Below are 18168 nucleotides of genomic sequence, written 5' to 3'. Positions count from 1 at the left end.
CCCTCCTTCAAGGCATCATATCTTATGTTCCCTGGTGATGTAAATAGGTTCTGTTACTTGCAGTACAAAATGACGTCACAACACTTGGGTGGCTGCAAAATGGCTGAAAGTTTTCTTTTTCTTTTACACAATCCTTTAAAATTGATTAAAAAATTCAAACTATAAAGGAGCACCAGTGGCCAAGAGGGTATGGCGTGTGCCCCATGTACTGTATCAGGCAGCCCAGGTTCAAATCCGACCTGTGTACTCCTTCCCTGCGTGTCGTTCCCCTCTCTCTGTCTGTCTCTGATTTCCGACTCTATCCACTGTCCTGTCTCTAAGTCATAAAAAGCCTAAATATAAATCTACAAAAAAAGAAGAAATAAACACTAAACCAAGTGCAAAAAAGGAGCAGCAGAAAGTTCCTTCAATCTGATGTGAAACACCATGTAAAGGCTTCGCAGCTGCTACCCTCCTCCTCCTAATTTCAACATCTCCCCTTCTAGGTGGCCATTATCTGATGAGTTTCTCAGAACGCTAAATGGGATCCTCTTCCTTATTTAAACACAGACGTACACACTCCTTTTTGCGGTCATTTAAAACCCGTGAAGGTATTGCATGTCATGCAGCCTGTAAAAATGATGAGCCTGTCTTGGCTTGGGGGGGTTAGAGTGAGGGGGGGTGGGGGGCAGAGCAGAGCCGGGAGCTGCCCTAATGCCTGGTAGCATGACATTGGCCCCCGCGAAATGCCTGTGTGTGGGTTAGGACAGCTCATGATATATCTGCGATCACGCTCAGAGCTGCTCTCATGCAAACCTTCCCCTCATTAAGCCGCGCTCGCTCATGCATCGCTTTAGTAATCCCTCCATACATTAACCACGGAATCTCTTTGACAACACTTTTCATTCATTTAGAAAACAGATAGTTTGTTCCGAGACGCCCGGCGTATCAGTGTCTGAAGCCTTTGTGGAAATACCTCATCGACGCACACCTTTGACTGCTAATTTAAATATTAATGCGGCGGCCAAAATCATCACTCACTGCCTCTGTGTCGCGTAGCAACCTTTGTTTAGCTCCTGTTGGAGGGCTATATTTGTAGGAGTGAGAGTGACATTTAATTATTAGCTTTTTAAAAACCTTTTACCTTTAAAGACCCTCACTGAACTGAACAAAACTACTCAAACTACCTCTTCCTTTGTGCTTCTATTCTTTAGTATGTGTGCGTTCCAAAGCCTAAATGTTAAAGTGTGAGATTGAACTGATTGCACTGCAGCTACTTGTTCTTAATGTCTGAATGTTTTTCTTTCAGTGTCTTTTGTTATGTGGTTAAATATTGTTTTGTCGGGGCGCCAGTAGCCTAGTGGTTAGTGCGTGTACCACATATACAGAGCCATTCTCCAGGCAGGCGGCCCAGGTTCAAATCTGACCTGTGGCTCCTTTCCTGCAGGTCACTTCCCACTCTCACTCTCTCTCTCTCTCTCTCTCTCTCTCTCTCTCTCTCTCTCGCTCTCTCTCTCTCTCTCCTCCATTTCTGACAATATCCACTGTCCTGTGACTCAAATCAAAAATAAACCTTAAAAATGATATACATTCCACAATGTGGAACCTCTATGGCTAATCACTTTCATGTTTTTTGGGCCTGTCCGAAAATCCAGTCATTCTGGAGAGAGGGGGCTACCGAGATCAATAAAATCATTGGGGTGGATTTAGATTTCTCTTTTGTTACTTTATATCTCGGTAAAATACCGGAAACAGTCCGACAGAAAGATAAATACTTATTGAAGATACTCTTGGCAAGTAGTAGGAAAGCTATAACTAGGAAATGGTTGTAACCCCTCCAACACTGGACCAGTGGCGCGGGATCATTCAAGAAATTTACTGTATGGAGAGACTTACTTTTGTTCTAAGACTTCAGTTGGAGAAATGCATTGAACACTGGGAAAAGTGGATTGTGTATGCACCTTGAATAGTATGACATTATACCATGATGTGTAAAAGAATACTTTGATTTTACCTGTAACACCCATGATGATCTCATGTTCTTTGTACATGTAAATAATTGAATAAATAAAAAGTAAAAAAAAAATAGTATAGTTTCGTATGTGAAAGCGAGGCTTGGGATAAAGGGGGAAGCTTTCTGGGGCCCAGTCACATGGGGAGGGTCCATGGAGGTTAGCAAAACAAAACATGGTCTGTCTTAATTCTCTTTTAATGCAAATTTAAGTGTTTTGTAAAAGGTACTTTGTCTCCCTTTGTGTCTCTGTCTGTAACTTTGTGTTTTTACTTCTGACCGTCTCGGCCAGGTCTCCCTCTAAAAAGACGTTCTTAATCTCAATGGAACCGACCTGGTTAAATAAAATTCAGTTTGACTGAATAATTAAAGACACAAAATTAACCTCCTAGCTCCAGTAACAAGCTGTCTTTAGTTAACAACTTAAAGTAGACGAAAATACTTACTTTTGTCTTACTTAAGAACACAACATGTCTGGATGTAAAGGAGGACTTTGTATATGATGACTTACAAATACTTGATTAAAAACATGATGAAACAGAGTGTCTAGTTTGGCTGTAATAATCACAGTGACAACCTCCCCCAGTCTCCCCGAGCACTGAGCAATATGACTTCTACTCAGATAATAAAATCAGGTGTAATGGCAGAATAAGCTACTCGACTATATCAGAATTGGAAACCAGAGCATGACCTCTTTCAAAACATACAGTCGGATAGACCTCCTGACATTAGCGTGCCTTATGTTAGCACCACAGTGTCACACAGTTTGTCCGCACAAGAACATTAGTCCCACCAGATGCTCGCGACAACATGTGTTTGCGTGTGTGCTCATTTGCATCAGCCACAGTTTGACACTCCACTTTAAAAAACCAGAGGAGGGTTGACCTGCCGCTAAACTCTCACCAGCCCCGGTGCTAAGCCTCTGCGTGCTAGTGGTGACCCAGTGCACACAGACATGTTGGTGCCTCAGAGACGAGTCATGGAGGCCGCTGCTGCTCCACTTTTCCTCTGCTGCTGCCAGACACGCCGCTCAGCTCTATCGCACTTTTGTGTAAAGTGCAGCAAATGTGACCAGAGTCAGAGAGAAAATGGCCGTTGGAGGAAGCGGAGTAAAAGGTGTCAGGTCTCTTTATTCGGAAGGGGGCTGGTGAAGGTTCTTGTTCCAGTTAAAGGGGTGGATCTAGGTCAAGCCCTGCCTCCTCATAAGCACCAAGGTCACTGCTGAATAGAAGTGAAGGTGGCTTAGAGAGAAAGAGGCCCTGGATAAACCACATTCGTCTGGATCCTGTGCCAGCACCGGCCCCAGACGTGTAAACACAGTTACACAAGCACACAGCTCCTCTGTGCAAACCCCCAGGTGTGTGTGTGTGTGTGTGTGTGTGAGTGTGAGTGTGTGTGTACATGTGTGGGCAAAAAAAAGATCTGACATGTTATGCAACCTTTCTGAGCTTTACTGTAGCTTCCATAACCCAAACAAGGCTTAACTTAGAATGACATACGAGTTAGCGACACATGTGTTGTGCTGCTGTTTGGACATAATAGGGTTACACAACGGGAGGCACTACGCCATGGATAAGACAATAATTACATAAACTTTCTAATCGATACTTTCACTACATGTAGTTTTATAATACAAATAACAAAGAAAGCCTGGAGACACCAGGGGGGTTCAGATTAAACTTTATAAGGAGGTGTCGCTAGCTGAGCTGCTGCTAACAGCATTAGCTCGGGTTTGGACAAGGAGCTAATTCATGGGCAGGTATCCTCCTCTTCACAGCAAACTGAGCTAGTGTTTATATGAAGTAAAACATGCATTAAAGCAGTTTCATTGTTTCTGCGACACTCTTTAGCAGATAGTAGACGTCAGGAGAGGCTGCAGGCTGAGCTGCTGCTAACAAGAAGTGTTTCTGTGAGGATTCCTTCAGTGTAAATGGTTCACAAGGTTTCTACCAGGAGGCAGCTTATACAGAGGTCCCCTGAAAAAAGTTCCATCTTATAAACACTTTTTCCTCAATGCTTCTTGGCGGCACTGTTAGCTAGCTGCTGCTAATGTTAGCTCAGCTTACATGTCTCTTAGCTTCAAGAAATCCAGTAAAATTATATGGTTTAAAATCACCAAAATCTAAGAAGGGACACGGCATGACTTAAAACAGAATGAAAGCATTCCCAGCAATTTTTTTTTTACGTCTTGCATGTTAGCTAAAACAGCTGCAAGGGGCTGTTAATCTGTGCTAGTCTGTTAAATTAATGTACGTTGGGTAAAAATGCCCAAAGTTTATAATCATCAATAACTTTTGAGACACTTTAGTCTCCAGGCGACAGGAGGCTCCTCTGGCGGGCTAAGTCTGATAATCAACATCCAAACGAAACAGGTTCCTTTATCAGTGTGAGCTGAAGCTGCATCCAGCCAGGTAGAGATTGATGAATGATTATAAATGTCAAATCTTTGCAGGTGATCACCTTTATAGTTGTGTCTAACAAGAACACTCTTCTAATCAAGTAAGGTTATGAAGTGTGGAGACCGCAGCGAGAAAACTGTGCTGTCCTGCCCTTTGAGTTTTATACCCATTTATTTACAAAACTCAGTTACAAAAGTAAAGTGGAATAGCAATATGCTCTTACTAAGGAGACGTTAAAAACAACACATAAACTCATCTGGATCACTTCCATCCTTAACATGGGGACAGCTTTATATAATGCCTTTCTTCTCCTTCAAGCTCACAATCAGAGAGTTTTATTAAAGCTGAAGGCTATTGCATGATTCAACCTGTTTCCTAATAAAAACTACAGTGAGATGATAAGGGCAGTATTTGAGAATTAATGACACTTGGGTCCACAGAGAGTAAAACATTTCTGTGAAAAACAAGGCTTTAAATAAGCGACTCCAGACCCTGTGTGCAGCGGCCGGGACAACGTTGATATCAGATATAACACTGAGGCCAACGGAGCTCAACAAACAATCATTTTTAATGTAATACGATGCTGAACTTATTGTAGAGGTCCTGACCACATCATGGGTCATTGTATCACCTGGAGAAATGGTCTAAAGACAGTACAACAAATCTCAAGATTTCTCTCACATGTGAATTAAAGGAATTAATTAAAAACACAAGTCAGTCACAACACACAATATGCAGCATGATGTCATAATGGGCTGCAACCACCTCGGGGAAAACAGTGCCTCCATCTGATTATTCATTTCTGCACCTTTGGTTTAAAGACACAACATTCTTAAAGTGATTGATTCGTTAAAAATAAAAAGAGTGACATTTGACATGAGGATAACATGTTCTGTCGATGGATCCAGATTTACCCAGCCATTAGCTAAGCACATCCATTGGGCACAAATGTTAGCTTACAAGCATTAAAAATACTCTGAAGCAGAGACAGAAGTGTTCTCTACTGCGAGACAGTGAGCCAGCGAGGTCTTAACAGCCGGGCAGCTGGAGGGAGTGAGTGAAGGCAACTGCAATAACACAAAAACCAAAGCAGCCAGCTCACTGTGGGCATGAATCACTGTGGACATGAAACAACCTTTCCCTGACATATGCTGGTATCAGTGATTAAGAAACGAGGGGATGACTAAACCTGCCCGGTTGTCACCACACTCTAACTTATGACCAGTCATTCCTAAAACCCGGAGAGGTACGGGGGATTGTCGGAGACACAACGCTCTCTCTGACCCGACCTTGACCCCTACTGACCTTAAGAGTGATTACCCAATTGAATGACAGCCCCTGCAGCTGCATCGCATGCCCATGGCGAGTGTCTCCACCCCCTCACCCTCCTCGACATACAAGGTCAGGAGAGAGGATTGGGGGGTGAGGTTGGGTGAAGGGTGTCACATGATTGGATTTCCTTCTGGAGAGTTACTTAAAAAGCCCCCAGCAATCAGGTCAAGGTCACCCTCTAGTCTTAATGCCAAATAGAAGAGTCTATGAATATGTGTGTGGAGGAAAGGGGTGGGGCGACAACTGACAAAGCATTACACCATGATATTTACTGCAAAATGTCTATAAATAACCAAGTATTCATCTTTTGTAGAAAGTATGCCGATTGTCAGGATTATATTGCAAAAAATAAAATAATGTATTTAACACTAGTATGATAAAAACAATATTCAGTCCACAAGATGATGCAAAAATGTTTTTCTTGTGAAGTCAGAGGGGTTTAGGAAGTCTGTAGACTAAATGTTGGAGATATCATTCTTTAAGTATTATTTAACAGTAAATTACTGCTATACAAAAACTGCATGACTTCTTGTATATGTCACATTTTCCATTTTACCTTTCAGTCAAACTTCTAAAAAAAACTAAGAAAGATAAACAAACTGAATCTGATGAGAAAAAAATGTATTGCCAATGTTTTCCTAATTTCCTCATTGAATCCAAACATATATTATCTACACTTAATCATCAAACAATGTTTAAAATGGAAAATTAAATACCATATCCTGGCAGGGGGATAAACGAATAAATGATGACAATAAATTGTGCCTAAAGTATCCTGATCATATTGAAACTTTAGTTCCATTGTTACATTTTATAAATAGAGTATAATGATGATGTCATAATGTGACTGAAGTAAAGGTAGTAATATATTGTTACTAAGGTATCATGATAAAATCGGATCTTATCTTAAGTACTTTTATAACATTGTATACTCCATTTATTACAAATGAATGAGAGCATGAAGAACAGATCAGCGGAGGAGGGGTGAATAACTCTAAATGCTCAGCAGTCCTCAGTCCTTGATAACTTGAAAACAAGCTTTGATTCTATTAGCTGTATTTATCGTCCTGCTTAGTGGACACTTTTATTCAAAGTCACTTACACGATTATCACTCTTGCACATCTCTTTCCGTTTCTGCAGCTGGATATTTACTGGAGGAATCCAGGTTAATTGCCTTTGCTCAAGGGCAGAGGGTGAGTGGAGTATGAGCCAGCAATCTTCTGGTCACCAGTCCATTTTCACAAAGTAATAGGTCATACAGCTGCCTCAAGTCATCAGCCCTGCGCTCTCCATCTCCTCTCAAATGGCCTCTCCACCACCGGGCAGCTTCTATAACACAGTTATGAGGAAGCTGTATATTCCTGAACCACAGCAGCCTCTCAGTCTGTTTACCCAGCTCCAGTGAGGACACGCTGAATAACGCCACCTCACTAATGGATGTAAAAGTGGGCTGAAGGTTCACAAAAGGACAGCGTGTTTCAGAAATTCAAGAGACCACTTTGTGCGAAAAAATATAGATGGGGGGGGGGGGGCTGGGGTTATGCCAAATGTCCTCGGCCCCTTGCTTTGTGGTGTTGGAGGGCTTTCATTTATTAATTTTGAATTTTAAACCATGATCCTAAAGGATGTTTATTGAAAGTGCAATGAGTTTTTGATGTATTCATTGAAAAATGTAGAACAGGGCAAATGAAATCTGTGATGTAAGGGTTGTTGCAAGGCTGGTCTTTATGTAAGAGATGAGAGGATAGCCAAGGGAAATGTTTTTTAGATGAACGACATATCAAATACAGCTAATATTAAATATCCAATAGCTAAAAATGAGATATTTTGAATGAGATTCAGTGGCATTCCTCCACTACAGGATAATGTGCAGCAGATCCATCTGAACTCACAGAGCTCAGACTCTCCACGGCCACCCGCACAGGTCCCTTGTTGCCCAGCAACAATTCAGCTCATCACTAGAAGCCAAAAAGTTACACAATTACAGTTCAAGCCAAAAGCGGATTTGGGGCGTTCAGTGTGGAGCATCATTCAGCAACTTCTATGAGATATCAGTCTGATTGAATGAGGAAGAAGGGAAACCCCAATTCTGGAATATTAAGAGCTTTCTGCACAGCTAAGAATGGAAAGATATAAGAATGCTAACACTGAAAATAACCAAATATTGACAGGAGATTGGTGTACTATGAACCTAACAGTGTTAAAGCACTGCTGGCACAAAAGAGCAGCTCTCAGGTACAAAGTTTAATGATGCCTGATTTTCCCTGAACTTCCCCCTTTTTGAAAGGGAAATAAATCTCAGGGACACAACCTCGCAGCCTGTGCTGCATATACACCCACCTCCTCTACACCTCACCCCCTCCCTCCCGCCCCCCCTTCATCCTATGCAATATATCCATCATTCATTCATAAATTCTGAAAACTCCTCTTTAGTTAATTGCCTGGGAAAATTTAATTTCAAACGAAAGCTTTTAAAAGAGAAAGATATAATTAAGTTGCAGGGATCTTTCTGCCCCCGCCTTGTACTCAGGAGGGGTGGGGGGGGGGGGGCGAGGGGACATGTGCTGCGAGCCGTGCAGCTCTGCACTGCACTGCTCCATGTCAGAGAAGTCATACACCCATGTTTAAAGCAGAGCGTTACGTAAAGCCTCCCCCTCTGCACAGGCTTACTGCACCAGACGCTGTGTCCTTGCCTGGGCTGCTCAAGGTTCCCAAAAGGACGGGCTGCTAAGAAGTTGGGAAGGACGGGGCCCTGTGATAGCCTGCAAAGAGAGGGAGGGAGGGAGGCGGGAGAGAGGGAGGGGGAGAGCTGCCGCCTGTGACAGCTTTGGACTTTGAATTCAGCGCCAGACAGGCTCATACATCAATCCCTCAACTTACAAAGACAAGCCACTAACCTTGACGAGGCCAGGGACTCTTCAGGAATGAGTGGCATTTTCACTTAGCCCCAGCTTCTCCCCTGCACTCCTGCCACATAACCTGGTTAAAATAAGACACAGTTGAATAACAGCCGACCTTAGTCTCTGGACTTTGTGACCTTTTGTTCTAGCCCTTTAACCCTTAGGCCTCTTAGAGCTGCGCCGGGGACATATGCAGTAATACATGTGGAGGCTACACTAATAGCATTCAGTACACAAGGTGCAGACGTCTGATGCCTGTCAGAAGCTGTTCTGTTTGAGTGAGGCCTGACGCAGGCTCAAGTGAATCTGTGCTTGCTATGATCATTCAGATCACTGACTATATTATCACAGACTAAATTATGTACATCCTCTAACTGCAGCAGCTAGACATCTGCAACAAAAAGCAGGCACAAATCTGCTGTCTTTATCCTTTGTGGAAATGTTACAATACCATTTTACCTCTTTCTGATAGCTGAATATGCCAAACTGACAACACCAAGTACAGATCTGATAACAGAGCCAGACTTCAAAATAAATAGCTGTAATCTACTCACCCTATGGCTGAGATGAAACAATGTTTAAATATGACAATGTGTATTCAGAGAATGAGTATTTAAGAATTACTTTTTATTGTCTCTGTCACAGTTTGACACAACTAAGATAATACGCCACAAACATATCTGACATCTCAAAAACAATTCTGTATGGAGAAAATGTGTTGGATACTGTTGATTGCTTCGGAGCGTTGGAGAGACATTAATCTCTAGCACCAAGCTGCTTTATTACAGTTTTAACAGACCATTGAGTCATTTTTCAGTGTATCTTTCAAGAAGTTTTAGTCATCAAATGCCTACAGGGTGACATTAGCGGCAGCTCGGCTAGCAGCCCCCTAAGTGCGTTAGAAACACATAGATTTGTTTTGTAACTGATTTATTCAGGATTTTTAGCAGTTTAATTAGTTGTCAGTGTGTTTAGGAAAGGAGGAGCCAAGAAAAAGAACCAAGAAATTATGAAAAGTAAAGCATTAAGCATTACAACCTAATACATGTAGCAGCTCAGTTTGCAGCCCCCTTTGGACCTGCTGTGTCGGCTTAAGCGTCAAGTCTATCCATGTAAAAAAAAAAAAAAAAAAAATGCTTTCCTACACCGCTTCCTAACCCGAAAGTCTCCACTAGCACTTCACTATTGTGAAATCTGTTCTACTTCACTGCTCTAAAACAGTATGCATGTGGCAGCCACAGAACATCCATGGTGGCAGGAGAGCGCTAGTTGCTGTGTATGTGCAGCCAACTGTTTTGGAGCAGTCAGAAATAATGGATTTTTTGGTGAAACTACTTGATTTTATTTGGAGCTAATACATCGCTGTAAAATGAATATCCATCCTTACTTTATTGGCTGTTTGGGAGGCATTTCAGTATTGGTTTTGGTATCAGAACAACCCTAATCCTTTGTGTTTCTCGACATGAAAACAAGGCTCTCTATCACATGCACACACACACACAGGCTGGGTACTCCTTTTATCTATGAGCGTCTGCCCTCATTCCCCTCACAGCCCGCCCACTCTGTCACGCCTGTGACATTGGCCTGCTTGTGGCAAAGCAGAGACCTTTCCCTCGTCTGACTGCAGCATCCTGGTAGCACGCTCACCACAGTGGTAGAGAAACCTTCCTACTGCACCTCCACAGCCCGGGGGCAGCAGCAGCTCTGCTACAGGAGCCAGAGAGGCAGAGAGAGAGAGAGAGAGAGAGAGAGAGGGGGGGGGGGGGGGGGGGGGGAGAGTCAGTTCCACTCCGCTCCTCTGCTGTGACCACACCAGCCCGGCCAGGAAAAGAGTCAGCTCCTCTCACATCACCCAGGAGGCTTTGCTGCTCCGCGCTCCATCTCCTCAGTCTTTACTTAACGTATCGGAGGAGAGGGACAGTGCAGGTTTTGGTGTTGAGCCGGTGGCTCTGTTACCACAGTACAAGGTACCCTTAATGCTGTTTCCCTGCTCTGCCTCATTGATCGGCACAGTTAGGCTTCCGCAGCTGTTGTTTTTCAAAGCCGGCTGACGCTTCACGTGGGATATAAACGTGTAATTTATTTGACCCGCAGTATCTTTTGTCTTTCGCTCTCCCTCTGCTTTACCAAGCAAATTTCTGCAAAGTCTAAATAATTCACGGTAATTGCAATCAGCAAGCGATCAATCGGCGGAGATAATTGAGGGGCCTGTCATTGCACCAAGGCCAAGGTGAAGTGTGAAGGCAGAGGGGTGGAGAGTTAGAGGTGGGGGATGAGGAGGGAGGAGGGAGGAGTCATTCAACAGATGAGATCCTGCTAGTATAGCTCTCAGGGGTTGCATAGGAGGCGTCCATCTTTTTCTCCCTCGTATTTCGTCATCCCAGCCCGCAATCCAGGAGCAATGACTGTAAAGACGCATTTAGCAGTTCCTGCCTTGTCATCAGAATGAGTCCCATTGACTTTGGTTGCCTTCTGTTCACGACAGAAGCACCAACAGGAGCCGGAGTGATTGTCTCTGAATGAGATAGTGCTGCTATAACTGAGAGCCCTTTCTAAAACCCCTATCCTCTTAGCAGCACACAGTGGGAATACTCTCAAATTACCCACACAATCATCTTATTTCAGGCAGCAAATTTCACTTCAGGAGTTTTTTTATGCCTTGTTTTCTGATGCAATCTTGTTCTTTGGCTGTTCTTGTTACGGAGAAAATATACTAAAATGCCATATAATCAGTAAACAGCAAGTTTCCACATGCCTCTTTATGTTCCCGCCCAACTCGTTTAGGATCAGCCTCCAGCAGACCTCCACTTGTAGTATTAATGTCTGTGTTGTATTCATTTTTGATTCAATTATGTTGGCTTCAGTCGCTGCATCCATCCGTGTATGTTTACACTTTAATCACTCAAGCCTTGACGTTTTAGCCTCGTGTTTGTTACATCCATTTTCAAGACATATTTCGGTGCCAATTCTATACGCAATCTGGCTCATGACTTGTGCATAAGATACTGTAGTGTGTATAATACGTGTGTGTGTGTGTGCGTGTGAAATCCATTGAGAGATAAGAGGTGTGGAGGAGGAGGAGGAGGCGGCAGCAGCAGAAGAGTTATGAAAGGAATCACAAGGAGTGCTAACATCATCTTAAATAGTGCAATACTCAGAATTGATCTTTTTGACCGATTTATATCAGATGGTCGATATTTTCAAGGCCGATATTTTCAAGGCCGATATCGTCCAACCACAGATATATAGATACCTGCGTATACATTTTCCAATATGTATCAGGATGAAAATTTTGTTCGAGAACATATAATGCAGAAAACAATGCCTGGAGTGATCCAACATCTACATCCCTACAGCTGAGCTTTACAAAGCAATATGTTTTTTTTTTAAAAAGCCTTCTGGCTACCTCTACATTGTTACATAAGATCATAATCTTATCAAAATCAAAAGATCATTTTGTCAAATATATTATATTGACCAAGATATCTGTTCAGTGACTCTTTCCACTCTTATGTCATTATCGGCATTGTTTGAAAATCACACATCATTCAGGCTCTACTTCATTCACTGTGATTGATGACAACATTGACCCGTCTCATTTCGTGTTTTTGTCTCGTAATTTGAGATTAATGTTCGAGTCTGACTGTGAAATTTACAGCGTGATTGTAGCGGTGTAAATCTCCGCCCACTAACTGCAGTGCTATGGAGCATTATTACGAGTGCAGAGTGTCCGCCGAATAAACAAACAATGAAGAAAACAATAAAGTGGTTTGGCTTAATGCACGCAGCACACAGATATTATGGAGACCAAACAATTAGAGAAATGAGCTTGTGGCCAAAAGGTCTCTGGTTTGAATCCTCTGTGGGCTGACAAGAGTGCGAGCCAGTAAGTAGATGAGAAACGCACTTCTACTCCTCTACATCTACTGTCAAAGTGCCCTTGAACAATGTTCGGTGGCCAACAACACAAGTGCTGGGCAGCTCCCAGGTCTATAATAAATCAAAAACTCTGCAGTAAATGCATGACACTTGTTCTGCTAGATTGCACATTAGTTTGTGTTTTTCGCAGACCATCTCAGCCATCAAAAAGCAGGGATGACGCCCTCAGCTTTGCCTGTCCTGTGGGCCATGTTTTTGTGACTGACAGATTTACAAACAGAAGGCTTGGAGTTGGCACAGTGGTGGTAGTTAGAGAGGCTGTTAGTGCAGATAAGTGCCCGGGCAGGTCCTCCTATATCTGTGGCACCACCCTGTATAAAAATACACTGTTACATCAAATTATCTAAAGGAGAAAGGAAAGTCACTGAGAAGAAGAGCCGCAATGGTTGATCAATGAATCATTCGTTCAATCGACTAAATAGCCGACTACTTTTACAATTAATTCAAAGTTTGTTTAGTTTAATGAGACAGGAAGTAACAACAAAGTCGAGCTATTGTCATTTATCAGATAATCAAAAGAAGACTAATCGCTTACTATTTTCACAAACGACTTCATGTTTCAGTTATTTTTTTTTAGCAGACATGACAACCATTTACTGATTCAACTTCCTCCATGTGACCACTTGCTTTGTTTCCTTTCAGCAGTACTTTTTGAAAATGTAAAGACAGCCACTTAGCGGTAGGGCAGGGAAATTAATCATATTTCAATCATGATTTGGCTTCCAACGATCATGAAAACAAGATAATTGAGATTAATCAATTTTTCTGCTGTATGGATACCAGTGCCTGACCAATATGGGATTTTTTTTGGGGCCGATACTGATATTAATATTAGGAAGAGAAAAAATCTGATATGGATAAATCAGCTGATATCTGTCTTCGATCCATGTTGGATCTTCAGAGACAGATATAGATAGACAAATTTATTGCGTTTATCCATCAAATGTAGTTATCAAACACTTTTGGAAAGGATATATAACGAAGGCAAGATGGCCACTCCACTGGTAAGTATCTGTGTGTGTTCGTGCATCATCGCTTGACACTTTGGACAGTGATAACGCTTGTTGTAATTCTTAAAGCGCCCTCTGCTGGTGAAAGAGAACTGCTAGGGTAATCCAATAAAACTCAAATGAAATGCTATTCGACTGGTGAATACATTTAAATAATTTGCACATATCTGCGATAAAATTAGCCGATACTGATCGGACACCCGACACGCTAATATCGGCTGTCCGATGAATCGGCCGGGCTCTAATGGATTCATGGCTGTACCCGTTTCGTCCATAGGTTTTGTCTTGTGTGTGGTGTGTGCGTTTCAAAGTATTTGATGTTATATTTTGGCCACAAGGGAGCATCACCACTACCTCGTTGTTTTTATTTATTTTTATAAAGTTAATGTTTTTCACGTATATATTTTCATTTATGACTTGTTTCATAATGTTAAAATGTTGGCTGAATTTCAGTTTGATAAATGCATGAGCTGCAGGTGTAAAATGAATGTATAATCACACTTAATAATTGTGATCTCTATATCAATCAAATGAATCATGATCATGATTTTTGCCATAATCGAGCTGCCCCTAAGCATAAAAATAAATCCTACCTAAAACACAAAGATGTGCAGACTACACCTGCATGGGCACAGTCACCGCCACACGTCAAAACATTGCACCTCGATGCAGCAGCACACATTTGTTTTGAGGGCAGATAAGACTCGCTGTCGTGAGAAGGAGCCAGTGGATCAGAGGGCAGAGTGCAGAGTCCAGTCTTGTGACTGTTCAGCAGCCTCGACATCATTTGCATTTGGCCATTTGAATGTCCTCTGGTTCTGTTGCAGGCTACTGCGCATCACTCAACGGCAGCTCCCCGGACAATAGCATGTGTCCCAGTCAAATCAAGCCGCGTCCAACACAAGAGGATCTCTGAGTTACAGCTAGCGCTCTGCTGCTGCACAGACCACTCAGACAGAAGTGCCTCTGCCACTTTCAAAGTTGGGCTATAAATGTGCAGGTTTTAGTTATCTCTGGCAAAAGAGGACAAGCTGAACTACCTTGAACATCTTGTGTAAGTTCAGGTCAAATAATTAAGCAGCTTAAACGCTCAACAAAAGAAAGGCTAAAAGGCACACCCCTAGACACAGACAGTATTTAGCAGGCTTTAGAAAAGTTTGACTTTTCTCCACATTACTTTTTAGTCTAAGTAACAGAGATTCTGTGTCAGGTAGCACATTAACGCAACACACGTTTCTTTGTCTAATCCTTCTATTATGAAAGCCAAACAGGCTGCAGCCGGGCAGCTTTGTAAACTGCCCTTTTAGAACCTGCACTGAAGATGTACTCTGCCCTCTTTCCTGTAACTCACAGCAAACCCTCGGCCCCCTGACCTTTTGCCTTCTCGCCGGAACAAAGTCTAGTGAAGCAATAGGACATTTCAGGAGAAGGAACACCTACGCAAAAAAAAAAAAAAAAAAAAGGCAGCTCAAAAAGCCTCGCTGGCAGTCGCTGAAAAACATCCCAAGTCTTTGAACTCTATCAAAACATATCGGACATGATGACACAGTGATGTGACAGGCTGCAACTGGCCAGCCTCAACCCTACTGCAGACTGAACTACAAGCTGCCCAAAAAAAACCTTGAAGTGGTCCCAGATAAGGAGATTTGTTGTTAGCATGTGCTTTAGGTAAAACTGCAAAATAACATTTAACAAGTACACGGCTTAGTCCTATAGTGCGTTAAAGCCCTGATGCAACATTGTAGAAAGAGACATGGAGACAATGCTTTGCAACATTTGGATCTTCTATCTGCTATGCTGTAATAACTGTACATGCACATGGGGTTAGTGCCACTGCTGCTGTTTCCCTGACAGGTTAAAAATAACACTGAAAATGTGCAAATGTGGAACTCTATCAGACATTATTACAGTGTAACAGCAAGACATAGGACAAGAAAAGCTCACATGTAGTATGAGATGAGGTAGATTTCTCATCAAGTAGCCTCGATGACTCAAGCTCAACATATAACTACATGCTTTTAGGTAATTTTCAAGGCCTTTAGGTTACATTTAAAAGCCCTAAATGTCTTTTAAAGGAGCCAGACTTATCCAACAGTAACACACAGAATAGTGTAACAGACAAGTGTTTCCAATTGGTGGTGCTAAAACGGCTTAAAAATAGCAGGCTGTCTACTGTTTTGACCCGATGAGATGAACTAGATTAACAGTGCTTACGTTACATTACAGCACAGTGACATGGACAGCTCTACACAGTGAAGTGTTATTAAAATCGCCCATAAGGTGTCATTATTCATTCAGTTTCCATACACTGGGTATATGTGACAGTAGCTGAAATGACACTCCGGTTACATTGGGTTTGGCTGCGCTCGGTTCATATTAAGATAAATGATAGGAATAATTGCACATGATTTTGACACATGAAAACCTCAATTCAAGGCCCAATTTAGGAGTCATTACAAGAGCTTGGGAATAAAGACAGCGGCTGTTATCAGTGGTGGTTTTGTTGGCTGTAACAGAAGCGGATAGCCCCGCACACAGACAGGTCTATTCACTTCTTTATGCAGCGTTTTCAGCGCTGTATCCATATGCGCCTCTGCTCGCCTTATGAAACACAAGCCCTTCCTATCCGCGGAATAACACGCCGCTATCATGCACTATAATCCTCGACACCGCGTCCTGTCTGTGTCATTTCCACCCCCTGTGCTAATAATAATTCCCCTGATATGACAGTGCATTTCTCTACAGCACATCGAGCCCCCTTACCTGCGTTGTCCACCCCACAGTCAGCCGGAGAGGCGCATCGTTATTATTCGACAGGAGGAGGCAAATCCACTGAAAACGGTCGCATCTGTCTTCTTGACACTCTCGGCAGGGCGCACAAATGGCGAGGCGGGCTTTAAAAAAAAAAAAAAATCACAATTTTAGTCCGAAAAAATGCCTCGTTTTCTGGGGAGGGGGGAGGGGGGGGAGGTTGTAGCGACTGGAAGCGAGAAGAGGTGTGTGGCGTGCAGTCTGAGGGAATTGTTTATTCTCAGAGTCCCCTCGCTGTGGTGAAGTGAGCGGAGACCGCCACACTCCTCCTACTCCGCCCGCCCGCTGCTGACACCACCCTTAAAGGAACAAGCCTCCACTCTGCTGCTGCTGCTGCTGCTCTACAAAATAAATAAATAATACTAATAAATAAATAAATATATAGACGGCCTATATGTTAATAGGATTGATCTCAGAATTAAAGTTTTAAACAGATGCTTATTAAAAACAACAAGAAGAGACGACAACATTAATAATTAATAATGATAATAATAATAACAACAACAACAATAATATTAATCATAATTTATTCATTATACTGTTTAATTTTACCTTTAGTTTCATATTGTATATTAGCGGTAGCTGTGTAAAATATTAACAGGCATGTTTGAATTAAATTCCCTTGTCATGAATTTATTAGTAACTGTAGTTGCTTTTGCAAGTTGCAAGTTACACTTTTAATTGTGCAATATCTGCCTATCTGCCATGCAATGAGTTCAGCATATACACTGCTCCTTTAATTTGTGTAAATATTTGTTCAGTGAATGTGGATACCTGAGTTTCATTCACTAAAGGAATCATTTTTATTAGTTATGTGTGCATTGTATGTGACACTTAGGCTGTATGCAGCAGGTGACACTCTATCAACTGGGACAGTAGTTTAAGATTTCCTTGTGGTGAAAAAAGCATCAGGCAGTTTATTTGATATGTCAGTTTGAGCTGTAACAGAGGCCTCAATTTAAACACTTCTACTAAACATAACAATCTCCAAAAAGGGCTGTAATAATAAAATATATGCAGCAATCAGAGACAGAAGGGCGCTATAGTCCAGAGTACTTTTCATGGGGATTTAAAATCAGTCTGTGAAAATCATGTAGACATGCAGTTCCTCAAGTGTCCACTTGAGGCTGGCTCCTAAAGAGAGATAATTCCCGTTGGGCCCCAAATCAAAACCTCAAACCATACAGCAGAGGTCAAAGATATTTCAAACAACAAAGACAGTTCAAATCACAGACAGTTCATCTTTTTATTGATATACTTTAACTTTTTTTTACAGTGTATTTACTTTAAAAGGTTAAAAATGACACCATAACATATTTTAGATAGCCTACTATAAGGTTAGAAGTAGATATGATTCTTAGGGACAGTAAAGGGTTCATAAAGGGTTAAAGTCTGTTCTCCTTTACTGTGTTAACAAAAATACAATAGATGGAAAATTTAACTCTGACCATTTATTGAAACCTGGTTTGTATCTTTGTTCATAATCTTCATGTGTTCTGTTTTGTATTAACAGTGGAATACTAATAGGCCTGTCTGTGATCAAAACCCTGAAAGAGGCTGCACAATAATTCATGAACTCATCTCTTTATAGCATAAGCAGGTTTAAAAAGGCCTTACAGTTAAATGAAGTATTAAGTAAGAAGCGCCCCAACCAACCTTTTAGTCAGCATCTCCAGACTAATCATTAGGCCTCTCCTTGGAAGAGGCCCAAACTGTAAGAGTTTAAAGAATATATCTGCCACAGTCCCGGAGATTTACTACCTGCCTCAGCACACAGCGACCAAGT

At 42.0% G+C, this 18168-nt stretch overlaps 1 protein-coding gene across 2 annotated transcripts in view; it reads right to left on the bottom strand.

Moving 5' to 3' along the window:
* Positions 1-16556, bottom strand: part of LOC132988532 (nuclear receptor-interacting protein 1-like) — a 48250-nt gene extending 31694 nt beyond the window's left edge. The window contains exons 1-2 of one of the 2 annotated variants that reach the window (XM_061055984.1): positions 16335-16556; positions 8620-8701 (exon numbers count right to left, since the gene is read on the bottom strand). The gene's annotated coding sequence lies outside the window, so the exon portion shown is untranslated. The remainder of the gene's footprint in view (positions 1-8619; positions 8702-16334) is intronic. The other variant, XM_061055983.1, reaches the window with a different exon arrangement.
* Between the last annotated feature and the right edge of the window lie 1612 nt (positions 16557-18168).

Source organism: Labrus mixtus, chromosome 14 (genome assembly GCF_963584025.1).
Source record: "Labrus mixtus chromosome 14, fLabMix1.1, whole genome shotgun sequence".
Taxonomy (NCBI): domain Eukaryota; kingdom Metazoa; phylum Chordata; class Actinopteri; order Labriformes; family Labridae; genus Labrus; species Labrus mixtus.
This window is presented reverse-complemented; position numbering and strand designations above follow the sequence as displayed.